This window comes from Formica exsecta, unplaced genomic scaffold (genome assembly GCF_003651465.1).
Source record: "Formica exsecta isolate Colony F162 unplaced genomic scaffold, ASM365146v1 scaffold2, whole genome shotgun sequence".
Classification (NCBI taxonomy): domain Eukaryota; kingdom Metazoa; phylum Arthropoda; class Insecta; order Hymenoptera; family Formicidae; genus Formica; species Formica exsecta.
In genome coordinates this window covers 3,698,791-3,723,361 of record NW_021849297.1, presented here as the reverse complement: position 1 = coordinate 3,723,361, position 24,571 = coordinate 3,698,791, and the positions used below count along the sequence as shown (strand labels likewise).

General features: G+C 35.0%; 1 protein-coding gene across 1 annotated transcript in view; it reads right to left on the bottom strand.

Moving 5' to 3' along the window:
- LOC115234522 (RNA binding protein fox-1 homolog 2) overlaps positions 1 to 10,464 on the bottom strand; it is a 262,018-nt gene extending 251,554 nt beyond the window's left edge. The window contains exon 1 of the mRNA XM_029805663.1: positions 9,941 to 10,464. The gene's annotated coding sequence lies outside the window, so the exon portion shown is untranslated. The remainder of the gene's footprint in view (positions 1 to 9,940) is intronic.
- Between the last annotated feature and the right edge of the window lie 14,107 nt (positions 10,465 to 24,571).

The window sequence follows — 24,571 nt, the reverse complement described above, 5'->3', positions numbered from 1 at the left end:
ATGGATTGACAATCTACCGTGTCATTTATTCTCATTCTTTCTACTTGATGTCGCACGCGGGAGTTTTATACCCTTATATTGCGGAATATTTCTCCCTCTCTCTTCATATATATGTACATATATTTTTTTTTTTTTTTTAATCAATGAGCGACTAACAAACTATTTTGCAATTCACAATGCAAATAATTCTGATTGAAACAATTTAGGTGCCAGCAACTAAATCAATTTTTAACTGGTGTTTTCTGAATAGCAAATATTTTTATAAAGAGAAATAAAAAGTACACAAAATATGCTTCGTGAAAATTTTAATAGTGTCATTCTGTGTCCCATTTCAATACGTAACCGAAACCCGTGGTCTTTGAATTAAATTCCAAGTAACTCTGGCCCTCGTCGTAAGATGATCGATATATTTACGAGAAAACTTAGCTTGTCTGCGTCAACGAGATAGGAAACTTGGGACGTAGATGGAAGGCCGAAGACTAACAAACTAAGGCTCCTGATAACTCGAAACCCGATCTCTCGACAAGTACACACGTGCTGACGCGCGCGAATCGGCATGAAATGAAGTGAGCATTTTATACGGAAGAGTCGACAAATTTGATAACAAATCAAAGATGATATTATTGCGTAATTTGAAAATTGCGCGCGTGTATATGCGAATTGCTTCATAATGCAAAAAGATGAATATTTTTCAAAGGGAAAATACCCGGGCGAGTCGATTAGTATGCAAATACCTTTAAATATTTGTAATCTCTCTAAAACGACCGCGAAATCCGCGCTAATAGGGACGTAAAGACGGACAAAAAAATGTACTCGCGATATTACACAATTGCAAATTGTAAACATTGGACGAATATGCTTCCGAAAGCTTAAATGCATTTACCTTTCGTTAAAAATTTGTAGATTATCTTGAAAAAAAAATAAATAAAGATTATATTATATATACAACAATTTATAACATGTGACTAAAAAATATATAGACGAAATTTATGTAATCCATGTGAATTTATGTTGCTCTATATATATTAAATAAATTCCTTAAAGCATGTACATGATTACTTATTAAGGAAAATGCATAAAAGATGAGATTTAAATGTACGAGAAAGATGGCAATAAAGTGGTTTACCAAAACATTACTCAGGCAAACAAGTTTATGATCTGGAATCTTGCTAAATGTAATTAAGTATAATATACGCACATAAGGAAAAAGGGAGGAGATAAAATAGAAATATAGAGTTTAAAGAAATTAAAGACATAAATATACAAAATGGTCACGCAAAGTTTATCATAAATATATAAGTGCTTTATTAAATAATTAATTAAGAATTAACGGAATACTACGTGTCAATTAGAATATTTCGACAGACCTTTGTTTCTTGTGCCATTTCCATTTAAATTCCACTACTTTTAATACACTTTTGACTGTGTCGCGCATCTCCCCTGCGAACTATAGCGGATGAAGCAACGCGCTTTTCCATTTTCTACAATCCCGCGATACTTCCCAACCGAGTATATCCAGTTGCACAGAATGAAAACTGCAAAACAGCAACGATCGTCCGGCTTTTACGCGAAATCGAACACGCGGTGAGAATTCTTACAACGCTGAACGTGAAAGAAGGAAATCGCGCGACGAGGGACCACAATGGCGGTGAGGACGACAACCCCCGACCTATCGCTTTCACAACTTGCGACGTTCGATTAATTATTTCCACGAAACCCTTACTCTAAAGTTTTCCCCGCCGTTTCTTCCCGAAGCCTTCCCGATGCCACGCGGCACGGAGTTTCTTCGACAGTTTGAGATGACGTCTCGAACAGTTTGCACGTTTCTTGCTTTGATCATCGATCGTTACGCTGCTCGAAATGAGAAAAGTCTGACAGCGTTTTCCTGACACGACGACTACCTTTCGCCGACGCAGATATTTCAAAGTTCAAATGGGATTCGATGTCACAGCGATCTACATAGTACGACGAGATCATGATAGAATTAAAGAGTGTTTTCAACGAGTGTTTTAAATACAATGTTGTTATAATAAATTTTTTTATATAATAAATAAAGATTTACATATATAAAAATTTATTTTCTCATGAAAAATATCTGGCTTTTTGAAATAGCATAGTCTATTCATAAAAATTTTGAAAATTTCCATATTTATCTAAGAGATTTTTTTTAATTATTATCGTCACATATGTTATCGATGTGAAACTTTAGACAGTGTCTAATTTACAACGTAACTCGGGATAAAATTTTATGAGTCATGTGTATATTGCTGATTCTTTCTATAAAATGTCTTTCGTATTACATATATAGAATTATAAATGGAATTCTGTCACAAAGTCACGAATTATAAATCGTCTCTATCAGAGATTTTATATTCAGCGACATCATAGAGCAGTTTTCCCTACCAGAACATACCATATTCTTTCGCAATCCCGAAACATTAATACGATGAAGCGTTCATCGTAAAGTCACGTATCCTCTCGGTTACCAATCACCTGGGACTGGCACTTCTGGTACCGACAAGTTCAGAGGCAATTTCGAAACTCCATTCTGGTGACATTCCGCCATACGTTGCAGCGAGATGGTCGGATCGGTATAGTTATTGGCGTCGCTCGCATTCTCGAATTACCCGATCGCTTTTACGAGGTGGAACAGAGAGAGAAGGGAGAGGGGGAAAAGAGAGATAGGAGTGGTGTACAATGAAATAAATGACGTAAATAGCGAATGGCAAAATAGGTCAGGCAAGAGAGTAAATAAGGGAGAAATCGAGAAATCGATCAAGTAAATTCGAGGTGGGAAATTACTAGGCGACAGGTTACAAAGCGCAGGCACACCGACGCGCGTCACATCAACAATCGCGACGAACGCGATCGCCGGTACCAAATACTGTCGATTGTTAAATGCGGACAGAGATGACGAATAAATAAATGGGACGAAAAGAGCGCTCTCGGGAACTGTTAAAACGCGGAATACATTCGTTGCGGAAGAAGTCGCGAGTATTTGCCATGAATATTCAGAGTTCTACTTCAAATCGCGTTCAAACCGAATGTGTGTTCACACAAGTCGTTTGATGGAAAAACTGCGCGTGTCGTGTAAAATTTTCAAAAACTACATCGCGCACCGTACTTTTTGCCGCTTGCGATAAATTTAAATAGAAATATGTGTCAAATTATTTTCTTCGTTAATAGTTTCTTGCCTATCTTTTTTTATTTCTATAAGTTGAAAAAATTAGCGCGTGGATAGTAATGTATGCATTTTATATCGTAAAACGAATAAATCTATTTGAATGATCTATTAAAAACGATTAATCTCCTTTGAAATTGAAAGATTACATTCTAGAAACTAACTAATACATAGACGCTGGCATGCATTACTTGAAAACTATAAATTTAATACATGGATATTGCAATGCATTTACGATAATCTCAGAGTTAAACAGAATCTATAACTTCAGGATTTGATTATATAGAAGCAATGGATGCTACCGGTAACAAGAAGTTTGAAACATCTAGAATTCCCTAGCATAAATGTTATACTATTCCTATTAAATACTTGATCGTATTGTCTGCGTAAAATTAGATTTATCTACGTGCAGCTTTATACTTTCTATATAATAAGTTTTGTTTGAGCACAAATCACTTCTCTCAATATGCTCCACTCTCATAAATATTAATATAATCGATTATAAATACGGTGTACGAGACATCGCAACGTTCACTTTCTTTATACTCTCGACATACATTTTAGTTACACGATGTTTATTTACCTTAATTCCTCCTTTTGAAAGTAACCCTTATCTTTCTAAGCTCGAAATCTAAACTTCATCGTATCTAAATGATCGACGCGGACAAATAGGCATCATTATGGAGAGAAAGCGATATATGAGATAAAAATTACTCACATGGAGATTCCTCCATCGACGACAAGAAGATTCGAACGAGCACGAATAAGAGAATAAATTCCAGATGCCTCTCTGCGACTCGTGTCGTCAGCTTGAGCCTCAAAGAGTATCGATGTATATACACATTGGCACATCGGAGTACATCGTTTCTTGTATGCACTGCTCGTCGACAATCGGATGCACCCACGTGCACATGGCTCGACACACCGATCGTACGAAGCCACGATGACGTACACGTCGGAGCACGTATATATTTACCCGATCGCCATGTTGTATCTCGTACCGCGAAAGCGCAAAGTTATTCGAAATAATTCATACATATGTATAATGCGCAAAATTAATTACCTCTCTACTTTTCACATCTGAATACATCCTTTTATTCCAGATTATAGAGAAATGATCATAATTAGATTTTCGTAAATGTAATATGCGTAAACTATACGGATGGAATAAAGAGAATGAGATGATTAACAGAGGATACAAACGAGATATACGAGTTATTGGAAGCCGTAAAATCGACAATTGCACTGCTGGAATTAATGTATTAAGCTCCTTTACTGCAGCAAAGATTTATTGGCAATTACAAGGCTTTACCTATATTTAGCAAAAATGACAGTTGGATACAAAGTTACGGTTTGTTTCAACGAACGTGGCGAATTCTCTTTCCCCAGAGAAAATGTGAAAAATACTGTTCGGTTATTAAGATTTTTCAATATATCTCATTAATAACAGTCAATTACATTTCGATTGAATTAAACTTATTTAATTCGAATAAATTAAAGAGTTGGTTATTAAACTATTTATATAATTCCATAACAAGTCTTTACTTTTCAATATATAACAAACCAATTAATTAAGATGGAAATGAAATTATTGAGCAAGATTCGACTTTAAAATCGCGCGTTCCGGATATATGCATCATTTCTATCGCCTTCCGCGTGTATACGAATGAGAAGCGAACGGACGAGAGCTTTCTTCCTTCGTGCCTTCGTACCGCTTAAGCCGACTTCCAGTTCGACGCTCTGGAACTAAGTTTTCCGCGAAAGAGATGGATTTACGATGGATTTCTTCCTCAACTATATCCCCCATCCCGCTCGAGGTGAAAAAATTCATCCGCGTCAAAGCCCCCAAAAATGTAGAAATGCACGAAGAACATCGTGATATACGATCGCTACCAGATTTCAATCTTTCTGTAATTCGGATGCGCGAGCACAAAAACCATATTATTGGCAATTCATTAATAACGATTAACGCGATGCGAATCCGATGCGGACAGTGCATTTCCTCTCCCTCCCCCTTCTCCCTCCTCTCCCTCCCATCCTACCTTATTGCGCGTTTTCCAACGAAAAATATGGCTCAAATACTGATTACGTATCCACGCGATTAATAGAGCGCAACTGTGATTATTATATATCATATGGCGGAACGAAAGCGGGATGTCGCTGCTCGATGATATTGAAACCATTATTGGATCGATGGCAAACGAATCTCTAGGGATATGCGTGCGTGTTTGTGCGTTCCTTTAACTGGATACCAAATGATATTACGGCGATACAACCGCTAAAGCGCGGTCCGTGATTTTCCAAAGTTTAATTTATCGTAGCTCTCTGTTAATGCTGAATAATTTTCCGTTCGTTTATTGCAGAGAAGGGGGGGGAGAGAGAGAGAGAGAGAGAGAGAGAGAGAGAGAGAGAGAAGGAGAGACGGATGCGGAAATACGAGAAAAGGTATGTTTTTGCTTTTGATATGTCAGCAAAGTAGTATGAGGCACCCACCTAGGCACCTGCTGCCCCCAGGCTCGAGGGCAGCGCAGCCGCTCGTCTGGTTCTCCGTCGTAGGCTTCTGCACCTCCGGATGGGAGACCCGCTCCACCTGCTGGCTGCCTGTCCACGGATCGCCCTCAGTGTCCACGGCATTGTGCCGGACATTGTCCGGGGCTGCATTGTTCTGGATCACGTCCTGATGAACCACCGGCGGCAACGGCTTGTCCCTGTCCAGCTCTTCGTCCACCTCCACCGACGTCTCTGTGCCGAAGAACACCATCTTCCACTCCTCTAGTGTATCTGAAACAACATCGGCGGCTACATTGGCGAGATTAAAGGTAATAATTATTAATGAGTACATCACGTTCACAAGATTGTGCGTAAAGTGATTCGATTACACATAGCTCAAATCAGAAACAAAAGGAAAAAAAAAAAAAAAAAAAAAAAAAAAAAAAAAAAAAAAACTGATTTGCCATGATGTTATATGTTGCTTCTGGCTCGCAATTTCCCGTAAATGCAATTTTATTCGCGCAAAACGAGATTACTTGTCAACGATAGCAATCTTATCTAGAGAACGCAAGAGTTTAGCTTTCAAAATAAATTGCTGGTACTTTCCGAACATTGGTTCCGACTGAGATATTGAACGTCGCGACAAAATGCAGCCGCTTTCGCATAAGCATAAGCAATTTCGAAGTTGACGTCAGTGCGATAGGACCGAAATTGGAGAATGCAAATAACACGCGAACAACTAGATAAGGCGTAGAGCTATATCGCATCGGTCTGACGGCCAGGCGACATTAACGAACAGTCCTTCAGAAATCCGGTCAAACGTGGTCTGACGCGACAACAAAAGGAGCGATCGCGCCAGTCAATCAACTTCTTGCTCGAATCGATCGGAATCGTCGCGCGAATCGTCCTCGGAATCGATTCTGCCATTGTGATTTGCTAGCATGATTTCAGTAAGCTGCTAGCAATGAAATTTTGCGGACCAACAAATAAAAATATTTTTCAAATATTTAGATATATAGAAAATGAAAATTTAATAAAATAGATAAACAAGATTCTTCGCATATTATGGAAAAAAAAAATGTATATGAATGGCAATGTGGTGCGTATATATAAATATATTCATTATAATATGTCGTACAATGTCATGCGAGTTAATGAATGATTTTTTAATTGACGAATTCAATAATTGATTTTTGTGTGATAGATAATGTGCGCGAAATCGTCCAGCACATTTTTATCTATTACTTCAACATGTGTTTGATCCAGTTCAAAATTATTAACATTAATTAACAAATCACAGCATGGGTTACGATATTACGCATGCCATTAGTATCTTGCAAATGTTTTGCCGTAATCACGTTTTCGCCGAATTAACGATGCGTTACAAGCACTAAATAAGATCCAAGTAGCAAGGAAATACGAGAATAAAATGCGACAGATAAGAGACAGCGCGTGTAATATTACTGATATTTCTCGAGATAAGAAGCAACCAATTAAGAAAGCAGAATAAAACGAACGAGTGCTCTTACGTATATTAAAAAGCATAGAGAAAAATAACGTAGAGTTATGTTAAAAAGCATATTCTGCAAAATTGTTATTTGTCATAAATAAAATATATGTATAAAGAGCAAAAACGTATTTCTTATATATACAGATATACATCAAAACTTTCATTTATGAATCGAATCCTGATATTTATGCCTCTGATACTTTTCTCTCTTCTATATTTCACTGTGATACTTTTCTCATATATTTCACTTGATCCCGATGCTCACTCGTGCGTAGCAGAAATAATACACTCGATGAAGCTCGGAACAGGGAACAAACTAGGGAAACGCTCTGCGTACGCGCAGAGATTCGCGTTATCGCTTCTATTGGTCTTCCGGCTTTTATTCCTCCTTTCTGCTCGTTATTTCGAGGCGTTCAGTTTCGAGCGTTTCGATAACAAAAAGAGAGCCGACGTCACATAGTCATGGTCGCGAAACGTCGCGACGACTCGGAAAAGAATCGCGCGTTCGCGGTCAGCGTTTATTTACATACGTAACCACGCGCTCCGCACATAATCGCGGTAGTTCAGGGCATTTGCGTTTGTATGCAAATGGACCTTTGCTCGCGCGCTCGCGATTTATTCCGCGCTTCTAAACGTCCATGTCGTGAAATATGCGCGGCGCCGCTCCAAAGTGCATTTCCGAGCGAACGCCACTGCCGTTGCTGCAACTGCAACGACGGGGCCGACGAACGTTCGCGAGTATAAATAAATTTCGCGCTGACTTTTGCATAGGAGAAAACGCGAAATATCTACGGTCTCAATCCACGCTGTGTTCGGATCAACAGAGATCGGATACATCGGATGTGAATTGCTGTCGATGCAGTTTGATATGTGAGACACAGAGGCCGAAATATATAGAATAGGACTGTCGCGATCTGTTTGCTTTTTTAATTATTTTCACAGAATCGTTGTAATTGGCAGTTGAAAAATTTGACAAAATTGTAATGATATTGTATAATTGTACGGCAATAATAATATATCACACGCATTGTCCAAAGGATATAATAATCGTTTGTTTTAATAAGATAAAATTTTTTATACACGTTTATCTTTATAATTATAGAGATATATGGATCGTATAAAATAAATCTTCGATATAGATTTACATTATAGATTACGATTTTCGAAATACGGGAAATGATTTATTTGTGCTCAACGGTTTATTTCGAAAATTGCATTCATACATTATAACAATACACGGAAAAAAAAAAATTAGCTGCCGTAGCTAAAAACTGCGTGTGGTAACTAGATTTCAGTCGTAATATATGGATAGCGAACATCTTAGCTGTGACACCTGTTTATTAGGTGCAACAGCGAACATCTTAGCTGTGATACCTATTTATTAGGTGCAACAGCAAACCGTTTTGCTGCAGTTTAGAAATTTATTTTGCAAACCATGATTAGCTATGGTAGCGAAATTTTTTTTTCCGTGTAGTTGTAACATATCGAAATCTATCGGATTACAATTTACTTGATTTTCGATCAATCTGATATTCTGTAAAACCAGGTTATATTCGAAACACTGGCTAATCTCAGCACGCGATGATTATTTATACAATTGTTATCATGATAATGATTTATCGAGCTGGAATACGATTGAAAAAACTCGACAATATGAAATATATCTGTCTCAAAGACGGATTATGGAGCAATTGATTGAATTGCAATAAATAAAAAAAATAATAGCTTTTTCGTATAAGTCGTCATTGAAAATTGTTGCAAGAATCCGATTAATTTTTTTTTGATTGTTGGCTAATCGAAAAATGATAATTATAATGTAAAATAATAAAGTATTTACTGTTATTTTGCTTTTACACAACATGAATTGTTGACTTTGAAGAATCTATATTATCACTAAATACTTAGAAATTCCAACATTTGGATTTTATTCACTCTTTTTCAATCAATCATAATAATTTTAAAATTATTCTTTTTTGCATTTTAAATAATCATGCATATTCTAATCAATTCCACACAAAATAATAGTATAAACGAATAAAAATTGATTATTTAAGAGATCCAAAATCAACTGACATAAAAAATACAGATATTTTAGAAATATGTAATTTTTGAAAATGTATGAATGTTTAATCTGATATTAAAATCGTATTATAAATATAAATCTGACAGGTATACATTATTAACGGTAAAGGTCAATTCTAAATCTTACTTAATATCACCATTGCATCTTGACTTGCATCACAACCGCAGTTTAACTATACGAATGTAATAGTATAAGAAAATCTCTTATATTGCCAAACACAAGAATCACACATTGCTAATGTTAAAGTTCGATTTTATAATAAATTGTATTTATTTAATATTGTGCATTTTTATATAGTGTAAATTTGATATAACAATCAAAATCTCAAATAAATATTGAATTATTAACAATCAATCTAAGTTTTAATTTATGCAAGTCTAATAAAAGCGATCCTACTTAACCGTCATGATGAAAATCAGTCAAATCTATATTTCTTATAATTATTTACTATTGAACGTATAGAAAAAAATACGCAAAAGTACGCAATCAAATACACAATATCAAAATATTCACGAATCATTTTCAGTGATCGAAACTACGATTCATAATTTTATTCCAAATCGCGACAAAAAAAAACACGCCGTTTGCACGTCTACACAATTTCGAGATGCTCGTAAATTGCGTACTACGCGAGATGTAAACAAACATATATAATAAATATGTAATGTACACTCACCGTTTTTGTCGACAGGAGTCGCGTTTAAAGGAAGTCAGTCCGGTTGCGCGCGTGTCCCGGGCCTTGCGACAGCTTTCACTCCTCTGCCCCCTTCACGTCGTTCTTACGTCGAGTTCGGGCAAACACTTGCGCGATAACACCACTTAAATCACCAATCACTTCGGTCCTTCTTTCTTGTCTGCGCGAATTGTCACCACCGAACAATAGCAACAGGAGACGAAGGCGGGCAACGCACTCACGAATTACAGTTTGGCAAACAACGGCACGGATATGTGTACGGGATCGGTCGTGACGACATACGTCGTAACGAATGAACGAATGAACGAATGAACGAACGAACGAACGGACGAATAACAGACGCTGCCGTGAATCGACGCCACAACACACACACTCTCTGCAACACACGCGCGACCGATGCAGACGCGACGAGCAGCTGCCGATTTTCAATAATGCACGAAGTGGACGCGACGCGAAACCGTCCGACTGACACAGTGGCTCGCGCGATTCTGCCGCTCACGACGCGACCGCGACCAGCGCGCGTCGACCCTGTGGCGCGCGCAACTTCGCGCCGCGACTCGAGCCGGCGAATCAACCCCCTCTCCACCCGACTACGTGTGGTTACCTTCAGATAAGACGCCCAGCGTAATACTTTGTACATACGTCTCTAAGGATTTATTATAATTGAAAAATGTGTTCGGTATAACAACGTATCCCCACACTCCGACAATAATATCAATTACAACGATTACCTAATGCCCCTGTCTTCGATATTCACGATGCTCCATCGTGATTATATCTGCGTCGCAAGCTTTTCCACGTCGAGAATGACCTCACTGTAGGCGAGCACGAGAGTGACTAAATTCTCTTGATTCAGAGTTAGAATACTGCGGTCCGATTCCGAAATTCCGAGTTTACGTCCGAATCAAATATGGCTTTTATTACGCATATATTTCGAGCACTAGTTTCTATTAAACGTAACAGTAACACCTGCGTATATCGAATAGAGAATGCGAATGCCATATGATTTTTATCGCTAATTATTAACACAGGCGTCGCAATATTCATTAAACGACCGATTTATCACTCTTGACAGTATTATAAATTTCGTAGATTGAATAATGCGTTCGTGGATATAACATCAGTAAGAACCACGAAAAGATCGGTTTAAGAGTTGTCGCACCACACAAATTAACATAGCTGCATATATATAGCATAAAATCTGGACCAATGAATGTCGAGCATTAAGTCACTATGTTGATTTACATAATATGTTCATTGGTCCAGATGGTCTTATGCTATGCAAATGTAGCTATGTTAATTTGCGATAGTCGAAACGATACTAACAATAAACGAGTCGAAAATTGACGAAAAATGTAAGAACGCGAAAGTGAGTAAGGGAGGGGATTCTCGGAAGCGAGTCCGGCCAGTTTTTTGTTTATGATACATGGCAGCTTAAGCACAGGCGCTAACTTGTTTAGACAAGCGTCTCAACGTAATATAATATTACATCGAGCACGAACATTTCTACGGAAATTGAAATAAGCGTATAGTTTTAAGAAAACAGAAACCTATAATGGAAAGAGCAAAGCAATACATTTGAACATTTACTGCGTTTCTTAGTCAGATTTTCGTCTGGCGATCAAAAGTTATATTCAGTTATTAATTAATATTATTGTATCCTGTTTGAGAAATAAAGAAACTTTTATTTTCTTGCGACAAATATACAAATTAATATATAGAAATATTTGATAAAAATTTGACACAGAGAAGCTTTTATAAAATTTTCTAATGCGTATTGTACATATATATATATATATAGAATATATGTTAAAAATTAATAATAAAAATTACTATATGTATGCAATATATTATATATAGTACTATTACACGTATGGAATCTATAATAACGCGTGTCTGAATATTTGAAGCTGAAAATTTGTCTCTAAATATTTGCACATTATGTAACTGTTGATTATTCGAGAAATAATATTTTCATTAATAATAATAATATATTAATAAATAAGAATATTTTAATAAGAAAGTAATAATGCAATGACAAAATTAATAATAATAACAAGAAATAATTTTTTAAACAATAATTTTATTTTGCTTTGAGATAGAATTATGGTTTCTTGAATAACTAAACAGGGAGTCATGAATGTACAAATATTTAGAGACGAAACACGCGCGCCCAATATGCCTCAACGCATGCAAATTCACGCGTTAAGGTATTTCTAACCCCGTGTGTACAAACTCGGAATCCCGGAATCGGACCACAGTGCTCTAAAGGAATTGCAAGTTGAGAGGTTTAATAATGTATAGCGTGCGGTCACGTCGGGATGCTTGTGGTGCAAATTCAATCGCGATCGAGCATCGTAGACGATTTTAAGTTTTTGAAAATAAATATGTATAATATCGGACTGCGCCGATGAAAGCATCAAATATCTATTATCATATTATACGTAAATACGTTATATTGTATATTAATAGTATGAACGTATGACAGTTCAAGAGAACCCAAGTGACTTTAGCTCTAATTAAAGTCACCATTAATAAAAATTATTAAGAAATTAAATATCGCCTGCGAGTAACTAGATAGTATCGAGACTATTGAGAAAAATATTGGGTGACTATTGTATTATGTGCGAATATAATATATCGCTTTATTAGTAGGAGCATGCGTTAATTTCGTCGGATAAATTCCACGCGACCGTAACTTTAAATATTGTTAAATAATAATCGGTAAACAATATTAAATAAAATTAATATTGTCAAATAAAAAATAAATAACCATTTTCCAAAAAATTGATAGTATACAAATAATCTTTTCTAAATTGAAATTTTCAGATTGTGATTATTAGTTAGTTATTAGTATGTCTTTTATCAAAATTTTTATATTTCTAGAATATTTATTGTCACACACACACACACACGCACACACGCACGCACGCATGCACACATACAAAAAAGATATCAAATAAACTTTGTATATTATTATAAATATATCTTTGTATTTTAATGAATATTATTGCGTAATTATTAGTTGTTATATCCAATAGTATCATATAAAGCTTACTCGAATTTCTGACTATTTTAAATTTGACGGTTAAATTTCACAGAGAAGTGTAAATGTTAGCTTTAATTACACGGTGAGGGAAAATTCGCTTAATGGATGCGAGTATGTACTGTTTGAATATTTGTTTACGAGATGCAAAGCGCAAATGTTTTTGCAATACTTTTAATGATGTGCGATCGAACAAAATTAAATCCAGAGAGATTACATGAAGAATATCGAATGTGTAATACATAATCTTGGGGCAAAATTTTAAATTTTCCTTTAATATATATTTATATTTTCTTGATGAAATGTTATTGAATAGAGATTCGGTGAAACTCGTAACTAATTATACATATAATATTACTACCGGTTCACGATTTTAATAACAATGTATGTAAAACATAACAAATACATTTTATTTATAAAACAATATCTAATGTAAATATATTATAATTTACACATTGCAAGAAAGCACCTTTTTAATATATGTATAATATAAAAAAATATATATATAAAAAGAAAGAACAATTTATATAACTTTACACAATTTCACTGTTCGCGTCCAAAAAGCTCTTATCATCGTGGCTGATATCAGCGACAAAGCGCGCGCGTACTATCAATCAAACTCCGTATTCAGACAAAAAAAATATTGTATCTGCGCCCAGCGCAAGTCAATAAACTCTTTTATCATCAATCAAAGCTTGCTTGTACAAAACCTATCGGATCGGCCTTATCCAGTTATGCAGTTTGCGCGTTCGAGCGCGCACGACCTCCTAGGCTTTTCTATCACGACAGTATCGATAAGCGTCGATCTCTTAGCGAGCCGACTTTTTTTTTCGGCGCCGCAAATTCGAATGCTTCGTGTTTTAACGTCCTTTTAATTATTATTGCTTGCACGCAATTCCATAAATCCATGCCACTTGCCAGATTTTATACGATTACCGATCGTACCACGTCGTCCGCATTCGCCATATAAGCATTCATTTACGATTATTGTTACTAAAATCAGATTGTACAGCATATGTATGTACGCCGATATATTGTTTTTGTTAATGTCCGTGCGCGCATAATCATATTCGCGGTGTCATGGAAAACCGCCGCGCGCACGGACATATGATTTGTAAATGAAATTGGCCTGACCAGAATACCTACGTCAAAATCGATATACGCACCACGGAAGCGCCTCATTGTGTCGCGTGCGTGCATATAGGTACATGTATACCGACGTTATGAATGCCTTCTCTGCTTCTCTACACATGCTTTTTTCAGAACAGACGCATCATATCCAGATATTACGTAATCAAAGAAAATATCAACAGGTTTGACAGAGAGATGTTTGAAGCTTGGAAATTGATGTCTGACGTGCGTTTCTAACACAAGAAATAATATATTTGTTTGTTTTCTAAATAATTCTGAAAAAATAACTTTTCCAATTAATTCTTCTAACAAGTTTACATATATTAACTCTTTAATACGATTAGAACTCTTTAATATTATAGTAAATTTATATTTATTTATATTGTATACTTTATTAATTAAATCAGTATACACGTATATTATGATAATGAACAATATGAATTAATAATCAATACATTACGATTATCTCTTATTGATATTATGTAAGTATGGGAGCGGATTCTGATAAAATATTATATTGCCGTTTTTTTTTAACAAAGAATTATCGAAAATAATTATCTAAAAAAATATATAATAACAAAATATTTAATTATAAAAAAATATATCTAGACACAATAAATTTATTTTAAATATATCTATTTAAGGAAAGCATTCAAACGATGCTAATGCAATATGTACACACGAAGCAAGGGAAATTATACCCGGTACATGATGTGTACAGTGTTGGCGTACATTTTATAAATTATCCCGTAAAAGTGGGAACCGTTCGTGGCCCGGGATTATTTTTGCACAAGCCGCGATTCTGCACTCCGATAGTAATCGACGCGACTTGAATTTTTTATTTCGAGTTTCGAATTCACTCGACGGCACCGTTGGAGTCGTGGAAGGGAAGGAGGAAAAGGGAAAGGTAGAGGTAGAAACGGCCTCTCTCCGCGGGGAACGGGAGGATACATTAATTAACTCGACGAACGCGGTGAATTGCAAAATAATTCCGCTTTTTATTATTACGCGGCACGAACTACGGTATAAAATCGTTTACCCTTTCCGGTCATCACAATTGCAAAATGCCATCGGTTAACGAAGTCTCGTCTACCATCCAAGGCAATGCCGAATGAAAAAATATATCGCAAATTAACTTAAAATTGGCCAACATAATTTTACCAAAATAGCTGCAACGATGCGCCTAATGTCAGTCGTGAAATAACGGAAAAAGAGTCAACTCTTCCGGCCAATTTTACGGAATGACTTTCCCGCGCCACTATTATATTTTTATCCGACAATTGCTTGATATATTAATGATCGTATAATTAAAAATGCTTTTAAGCCCGTATTATATAAAAGCTCCGTTTACTCGTTGCATATGTGAGAAAATAAACACAAATATAAGGAGAGAAAAGATCGCGACAATAATAAACTTTATACGTATGACACGTTTTTTCTTTCGCGTAAAAACACAATAGAAATTTCATGTTACGAGAGAACTTTTCCATTTTCTGTGTTATATGCGAAACAAAGGTCTAGAGCTTTTGAAACGCACTAGGAGCTCTAAAACTTTTTGAGGAAGGGACGGAACTCTATATCACAAACTTGCATCAAAATTCTAAAAATGGACTGCTAGCTTTGCGAAGATTTTCTCTTGGCGTTTGTTATTTCGGAAAATGCATCTTACGAAGCATCTATTATTTCGTAATATTGGTCATTATGTACCGTAAACATTCCTACGCATACTGTTAGCGTCTCTGTTATCCTTATTGTTAGCGGAGTAATTTAATATACCGGAATACGCTTCGAGGCGGATTGCCGTGCGCGCATTGCGGCGCATTATAATTCCGTAAGCTGCTACACCTGAACGAGCATCATTCTCGTTGATATCACTTTCTGCTCGGATATGTTGTAGCCACCGGCGCGGCGGCTTACGCTACAAAGTCTGACGTGCGCCTCATTCCATAATTCATATCGTGGATGTCATGCAATGATAAAGTGATATTGTGTTGCAAATTTATATGACACTCGCCCGCCATTGGCCGACGCGTTTAGGTAATGAGATTCACTAAGAGAGGATGTGCAGGAGGTACAATCGACGCGTGGGCGGCTGCGACGTTCCTATGATAAATACGGGTCTAGAAACTTGGCTGACGATAAATCCACGCAACTCTTCGCATGCGACGCTTGTATTTCATTCCCAATTAATGCCTCCCGATCGTGGCGAAATATTGCCAGTATAATCGAATATCCTGGTATAACGATACATATTGCATATGACATAAAATACCGCCTGATAACTTTGCTATCTCTCGTCTTTTTCAATAATCCTATAATTATATACAATTATTATAATTCTGTAACGTAAGTGAAGTGTATTTGTAGCAATAAGAAGATTGTGATATATGTAACATATTAATCAGGTGAAATTGATGGCGGTACTAAGGTGCTATCGGGTAAAGAAATGAATTATTTACCGTCATATTTTTTTCTGCGCACACATTTCGGTGTATTTCTTTTTTTTTTTTGTTCTCCTGCCATTTCGCTCTGATGCTATACAAGCGCGAATCACGAATAATTCGCAATATGCAGGTTTCACGGCAGCGCGGTAAAATCGCGCATATAACGTCCGTGTAATTTATGCCGCGTACATATGTGCGCGCACGCATAACGTTACCAGGTTATATGGAAAATAATACATATAGGCGGGAGAACTCTTGCCTATTCATCGTGTCGCGCGCGCACGTCGTAGAAGGCATCTCTATTTCGAATTTAGTTATTATTATATTTATTAATGCCCGCTTGCATCCGACGTTAATATGCAGACTGCGAAATAATTATTTTATTCATTCCGCTGATTCGATAAATATTAAAACGTTTCCCGGCTACTCTCTGTATATTATTACCAGCTGATACTCTCTCATTACTAAACAATACTAACAATTTCTATATCGTACCGAACTTGGAATTACACTATTATTTTTCTTATGCGCGATTTCTTTTCACATGCGATTTACACTAAAATTACAAATTATACTTGAATAAAATAATAACTATATAAAATAAGTAATATAAATAATTATAATTAATTTGCGTACAAATGATATTAAATAATTATAATATATGCGCGTTACATATTTAATAAAATTTCTGTTAATCTTGAATTCAATAAATTAATTAAATAAATAAATTTAATGAAAAATGCTACATTTTCTTATTTTGCAAATTTTATATTTATATTGTTATTCATAGATTGCAATTTACGAGATTAATTAAATCGTGCTCAAATGATAGCGTACCCGGATAATCCGATTTCAACTTAGTTCGCTTCGACAACGGTTGGATGGACGGAAACAAGCGGTTCCTTTGATTCTGGTCAGCGGAATTTTGGTACGCGCGTCGTTCGTCGTATATCGATTACACGAACTCGACTGTGCGCAGGTCAGTTCGCGTAAGTTCTGCTTTCCCTAATTATACTTGTTGCACTTGGGGGTCAGATGCACACGGTTCTGGTTTTGGCGTCTTGCCAAACCCTTGACAAATGACGCCGTAATACGGCATACGTCATCCCTTTCCAATTCCACGTAGAATCTACCGGAATTGCCGCATCGGTTTCTTCGTCACAAAAAAGCTTTCATCACAAATTCGAAATCTATCGAGAAAATTATATGGAAAATAATACATATAGGCGGGAGAACTCTTGCCTATTCATCGTGTCGCGCGCGCACGTCGTAGAAGGCATCTCTATTTCGAATTTAGTTATTATTATATTTATTAATGCCCGCTTGCATCCGACGTTAATATGCAGACTGCGAAATAATTATTTTATTCATTCCGCTGATTCGATAAATATTAAAACGTTTCCCGGCTACTCTCTGTATATTATTACCAGCTGATACTCTCTCATTACTAAACAATACTAACAATTTCTATATCGTACCGAACTTGGAATTACACTATTATTTTTCTTATGCGCGATTTCTTTTCACATGCGATTTACACTAAAATTACAAATTATACTCGAATTAAATAATAACTGTATAAAATAAGTAATATTAAATAATTATAATTAATTTGCGTATAAATGATATTAAATAATTATAATATATGCGCGTTACATATTTAATAAAATTTCTGTTAATCTTGAATTCAATAAATTAATTAAATAAATAAATTTAATGAAAAATGCTACATTTTCTTATTTTGCAAATTTTATATTTATATTGTTATTCATAGATTGCAATTTACGAGATTAATTAAATCGTGCTCAAATGATAGCGTACCCGGATAATCCGATTTCAACTTAGTTCGCTTCGACAACGGTTGGATGGACGGAAACAAGCGGTTCCTTTGATTCTGGTCAGCGGAATTTTGGTACGCGCGTCGTTCGTCGTATATCGATTACACGAACTCGACTGTGCGCAGGTCAGTTCGCGTAAGTTCTGCTTTCCCTAATTATACTTGTTGCACTTGGGGGTCAGATGCACACGGTTCTGGTTTTGGCGTCTTGCCAAACCCTTGACAAATGACGCCGTAATACGGCATACGTCATCCCTTTCCAATTCCACGTAGAATCTACCGGAATTGCCGCATCGGTTTCTTCGTCACAAAAAAGCTTTCATCACAAACTCTAAATCCATCGAGAAAAATATATATATGTGTATATCATAGTATAAATAACGCCGCGTTTATATTTATAAACTACATATTTTTATGAATTCAAGCATAGATTACTGGAGCAATTAATAAAAAAAAAATTATGGAAACAAATTATATAGGATCGTATCTTGCTTTTTAAAAATTTGCAAATTTTATTAACTTATGAACTAATTATATAATTGCTTAACCGAATAACAGATCGAATGCATCGAGTTATACACCATTAGCATTCGAAATATGTGTCGCATACCGATACATGAATAAATGACGCGTTTAATTAAAAGCTAAATTAACGATCGACCTACTGGTTTCTATGCGTGACAATGCGAATTAGAATAGGGTTGCGAAGTTTACGTGTGAGTATGCTTGTATTGACGTTTAAGCGTCATTAAGCTCTAACTTGAAGCTTTGTAATTAACGATCCTTACACACAACAATGCAAGCTACCATTATACAAATCGCGGTTACACACAAACGCTAATTAAGAAAGGTTCACATTTATAATTGATCCTTTGCACATGTACAACGTTATAAATTTTCTTTATAGATACATATATGACTTAATCACATGTCACAGATATCTTTCGCAAGAACTGAAAATAATGAAATGCAATTTGAAACGAGTTTAATAACAAAAAATATTTAATTATTAAACGATTGTTAAATATATTTTGTGGAAACGTGTTATTTTTCTTCGAAAATAAGGAAAACATTCTCCGACAATTTCCGATAAAATTTGTGAGATTTAATCAAGCATGTCAAATCTCGATCATTCGATAGGTCTCGTATTATTAACCGCTATCACATTCCTGTACGTATATTCGCGAGGTATATGTATAATACGCAATACTCTGGAAATCCACGTCGACAATTGATTCGCGTATATATATGCAATCTCGCGGCGCGAGCGCGCATTCGAGGAATGGGATAGATCTGTTTACCCGCGTATCAACGATACCTATTATAGTCGATCCTTATTTGCATGGTCAATAACGGACGAACGTGAGGAAATCTACTGTCGTCCCTTTTCCCCGTTACCAGAAATCGGCGGAGAGGATTTGCGTTATATCCATCGCCAAGGGGACCATCGTCGTATGTAGCGAGGGGGCTGGTTCGAGGTACACCGATAAATCAGAGGGACTGACGACATGAATGTGTATTGCCGTCCCAGTTCGCAATAGTACACGAATCTACTTTCCAAGAGAAAGAGAGAGAGGAGATAGAGAGATAGAAAGCGATCCGATACAAAATTTCGCGGCATGCAATTCAGTTAACAGTGGAATGCAATTCTCGCAGCTTTCATTTCCTCCTTCGTATGATGGTCCGCGTGAAACGCGATAACACGGTCAAGAGCCTCGGTAAATTGAGTTTGAGTTAACAATTATGGCTACCGTGTCAATATGAGCGCAATTACGCGAATTGTGCTACGATAAATATTTGTTGCAGAATGACAGAAGACGCATTCAATGTACAATACGTTTTCTAATCTAATGAAGTGTACATTAAATGAAGTTTTATAAAATATACCTTTAATGAAGTATACATAAATTTTTTTTTTACAACACGGATAAATTGTACAAATAGAGAGTGATAATGTATACATTATTACAATACTTTTATAATGTTAATGTTACTTAAATTCGATTTGTGATAAAACAATTTATTGCTCTACTAGAACACTTGTTATACTATACTAGAACACAGGCGCGCGTTGTATGTGCACCATTTATTTTATGTGTATGTGTGTGTGTGTATATATATATATAATTGCTTACATATTAACTCTAGCTCTTCGTTTTTTTTCAAAACCAATTAAATTAAAATTACACACATACTTAATATTTGAACTGTCAAATGCGTCGCTATGACAGGTTTTTATTGATATAAAATAATGCACAGTGCAGCGTCAAGATAATCAATCAACATCGCGGAAAAGAGACAATAACGTCAATAACATGCCTTTTTTAGAGAGGAATACGCAATTGAACATTTATTACTTTAATAAAAAGAAATAAACGTAATATATTTTCCCTCAAATTTTACTTTTTTTTTCATTAGTAACATTGTTTCAAAATGTTAGTTATATACAAACGCAGGGAACTTAAAATTACCGAAGTAATTCGAATGTGAATATTGGGCTCGCTGGAACAAGTCTCTTAATCGTTGTAATTAGATTAACCACACTACCATCTGTACTTAATGACACTGCAATTAAATCAGCTTTTACTATTGTATTCTATCTTGAGATAACTTCGACTATTTCTGAATTGCGCTGTCGCTTTAGAAGGTATTAGCATGAAAATAATTTTGCCTAAAGTATCAATTGCCTGGAAATAAATTTCATAGTCTTTCTGCAATAAATATATACAAAAAATAACACATTCAGCATCAGATTTAGATGAACTATTTTTGCAACAATCTCGTTTTACTTTCCTCGTTCATTTTTTACGGCTTGGCAGCGCTACAAGAAATTTAAATGCACCACTGTATACAAGTTTTGAGCAACATAATTTTAATAAGGTATTCATAAGGTATATTACTCTGCAATTTATGTGTATCAAGATTCTATGTGACATTATATAAGCGAGTTGTAAGCCGCCGTAAATATGGCACATTTGGCGTATAGATTTTTAGATTATTTAAAAAAATCGCTTAGTCTGCTGTTATTTTGATAAAATTTGTCTTACTACAATTAATATATTGATCTCCACGATACTAATTGTGTATTTATTTAGCTCTTTAATTAATTCCCCCTGGAAATAATTCCGACGTATCGCGTATTACAATCATGAATCTTCGCAAGAGATGCGACAAAGGATTCTCGTATTTTATGATCAGCCGTCGTATTTCATTGTTTCTTATCGTGACGTACTAACTATGAAATACGTCACCCGAGAGAATCGCTCCCGCTTATTATTCCGTCTCTTCGAAGAGGACTATATAGCTATGCAAGGACGTTAATTATGTTTGTACCAACAAAGCATAATTCATTGTGCTGAGATCCAATTCATTATTTTGTTAAGTATAAATTTTTATTATGTTGCTATAAATATTTTATAAAATGTCTATTATAGAGATTGAAATATTAACAAATAATTTTTAATTCCCTGAAAAGAAGGCATGTGTGAATGATAATAAATTGTAAGTATAAGTATCGTAAATATAATATATAGCTATTGCGCTGTTGTAGATGATTAAGATGTAAAACTATTTAAAAAGTGGAAAATAGTTGATAGCAAAATTGAAACAATTTTTTATATCTTTTACATCATATAAAAAATGAATAATAAAGTAATTAATCTATCAAGATCTTCAATTAATCTTCAACGCAAAGCAGTAGGGCAACAAGTTATGTCAAGTGTATATCTAACAGTTTAATTATGAATTTCAATCGAGCGTGAGAAGATAATTATGACCAGACAAAAAAATATAACCTGTATCCGAACTCTACATCTGCGTAATTATAATCCTCTGAAACAATCGATACGGTAATTAGATCGCTAGCAAGCAAGCAAATATCAGTCAAGCAGATTATATTACATAATAATATAAACAAGAATTATTATATTGATATTAATAATAACGGAGTCAAAAATTTTGAAAATATGACAAATTAATATTCTCAGATTTAAATGAATAATTTATGTAGAATGCGTGCATTTTATTATATTTAAACTTGTATAATTAAAACGTTCTGTATTTTTTTTTTTTTTTTCAACATGTTTGCCTTATTTTCTTTAATATGTATTTTTTTTAATATCGCTCTGGAAATATGTTTTACAAAGTGTAATAAAATATTGTTTAATACAGTCACTAAATTCGACTATAAACGCGAATTTTCATTCCTCTCAAATTGAATAACTTTTATATCAGAGATGAAACGGTTTATATATTCCAAATTAGTTCTGCTTCACTCTCCATTATTTTGCCTAAATGTAATATTTCGCGTTATATTTAGAAACCCATTCCGTTAATTGTATTTTACAATACAATGGTGATGTAATTTTAGGAAATTGATGAGAGGAGTATTTTCTTCAAATTTCAATTCTATCCACGATTATATTACAATTAAATCGTTCTTAACAGGGAATAATGAAAATATTCAAATTTTAAAAGATTCTACATTTTATTAAAAAATAAAAGAACTTTCCCCGGAAAAGTTTCTAGAATCTTAAAATTTGTAGAATCATTTTCTTTTACATTAATTCAGTTGTATCGCATTACTAAATTGACTTGAATTATCGAGAAGAAAATAATTGAATTATACTAAGTAATAAGTTACGACAGATGATAACAACTACATGTAATATGAATAGCTACAAATGCAGAAACAACTAGACGATTACCAACAACTTTAATTACACCTAAAACGGAGAACGAGCTTATTTATACATGAACGCGATACTTCTTCGCGTTGTTGCACAGGGGGGTTTGTCTGCGCGACTGGCAGAATGTTGCATCACGCGAGGGACAGAAGAGAAACATATCGGGCGGGTCGGAACTGCTGCTAATCGCCGCCAAAATCTCGAATTAATGGCACGAAAGCCGTGCGCGAAATTCAGGATTGGTGGTGCGCAACGCCTAACCCGGCAAAAACGTTCGTCGTGTTTCGTCCACCGCTCGCATACACACCGAAACGATAAATGCTACTGCGCTCTGGTGCATGTGCCTCGATACGTTTTATGCAAATATCGCAGCTGCGTCGCTATATGGAGTTATCGGTGAATTCACGCATGTCACTGTCACAGTGGCGTCGAAAGTCCGAAGTTTGCGAGAGTCACTATTATAAATGTGCGAAGACGCGTTTTATAAAAGAAGAACTATTTTAACACTTGTTAAAATATATAAACACATCAGCACTCACTAAAAAGAATGTACCGATAAAAGTATCGTTAGATTAAAAAATTAAAAATGACTTACGTAAGTCAGAGACTCAAATTATATTTTATTTAGCAAGACTACTGAGTTATGATTTTATTATTTCAAAAGATTTTATGAGATGTAATATATACCTATTGCATTAAAGATATTGCACATTTTGTATTATATAAATGAATATACAATAACTTTGATCTCTGAAATCACGGTTATTTTTTACATGTTTACAAATATCAAGGAAAGTATGCGTCTTTTCTCGATACGTTTTATGCAAATATCGCAGCTGCGTCGCTATATGGAGTTATCGGTGAATTCACGCATGTCACTGTCACAGTGGCGTCGAAAGTCCGAAGTTTGCGAGAGTCACTATTATAAATGTGCGAAGACGCGTTTTATAAAAGAAGAACTATTTTAACACTTGTTAAAATATATAAACACATCAGCACTCACTAAAAAGAATGTACCGATAAAAGTATCGTTAGATTAAAAAATTAAAAATGACTTACGTAAGTCAGAGACTCAAATTATATTTTATTTAGCAAGACTACTGAGTTATGATTTTATTATTTCAAAAGACTTTATGAGATGTAATATATACCTATTGCATTAAAGATATTGCATATTTTGTATTATATAAATGAATATACAATAACATTTGTTATACAATAACTTTGATCTCATTCGAGAAATAATTTTATGCTCTACAACTTTTGTTTCAGTACTTTTTGTTCTTTCAAATGAGATTAAAATGATTGTAGTTCGCTCCATAGGTTTTGGAATAAACCAGTTTATAACCAATTTCCAATGTACCGAAAAGTGTTTTTCGGCTATTGACGGTTATTCCAAAACCTATGGAGCGAACTACAATATTTTTGATCTCATTTGAAAGATAATTTAATACCAAACAAAAAGTTTCT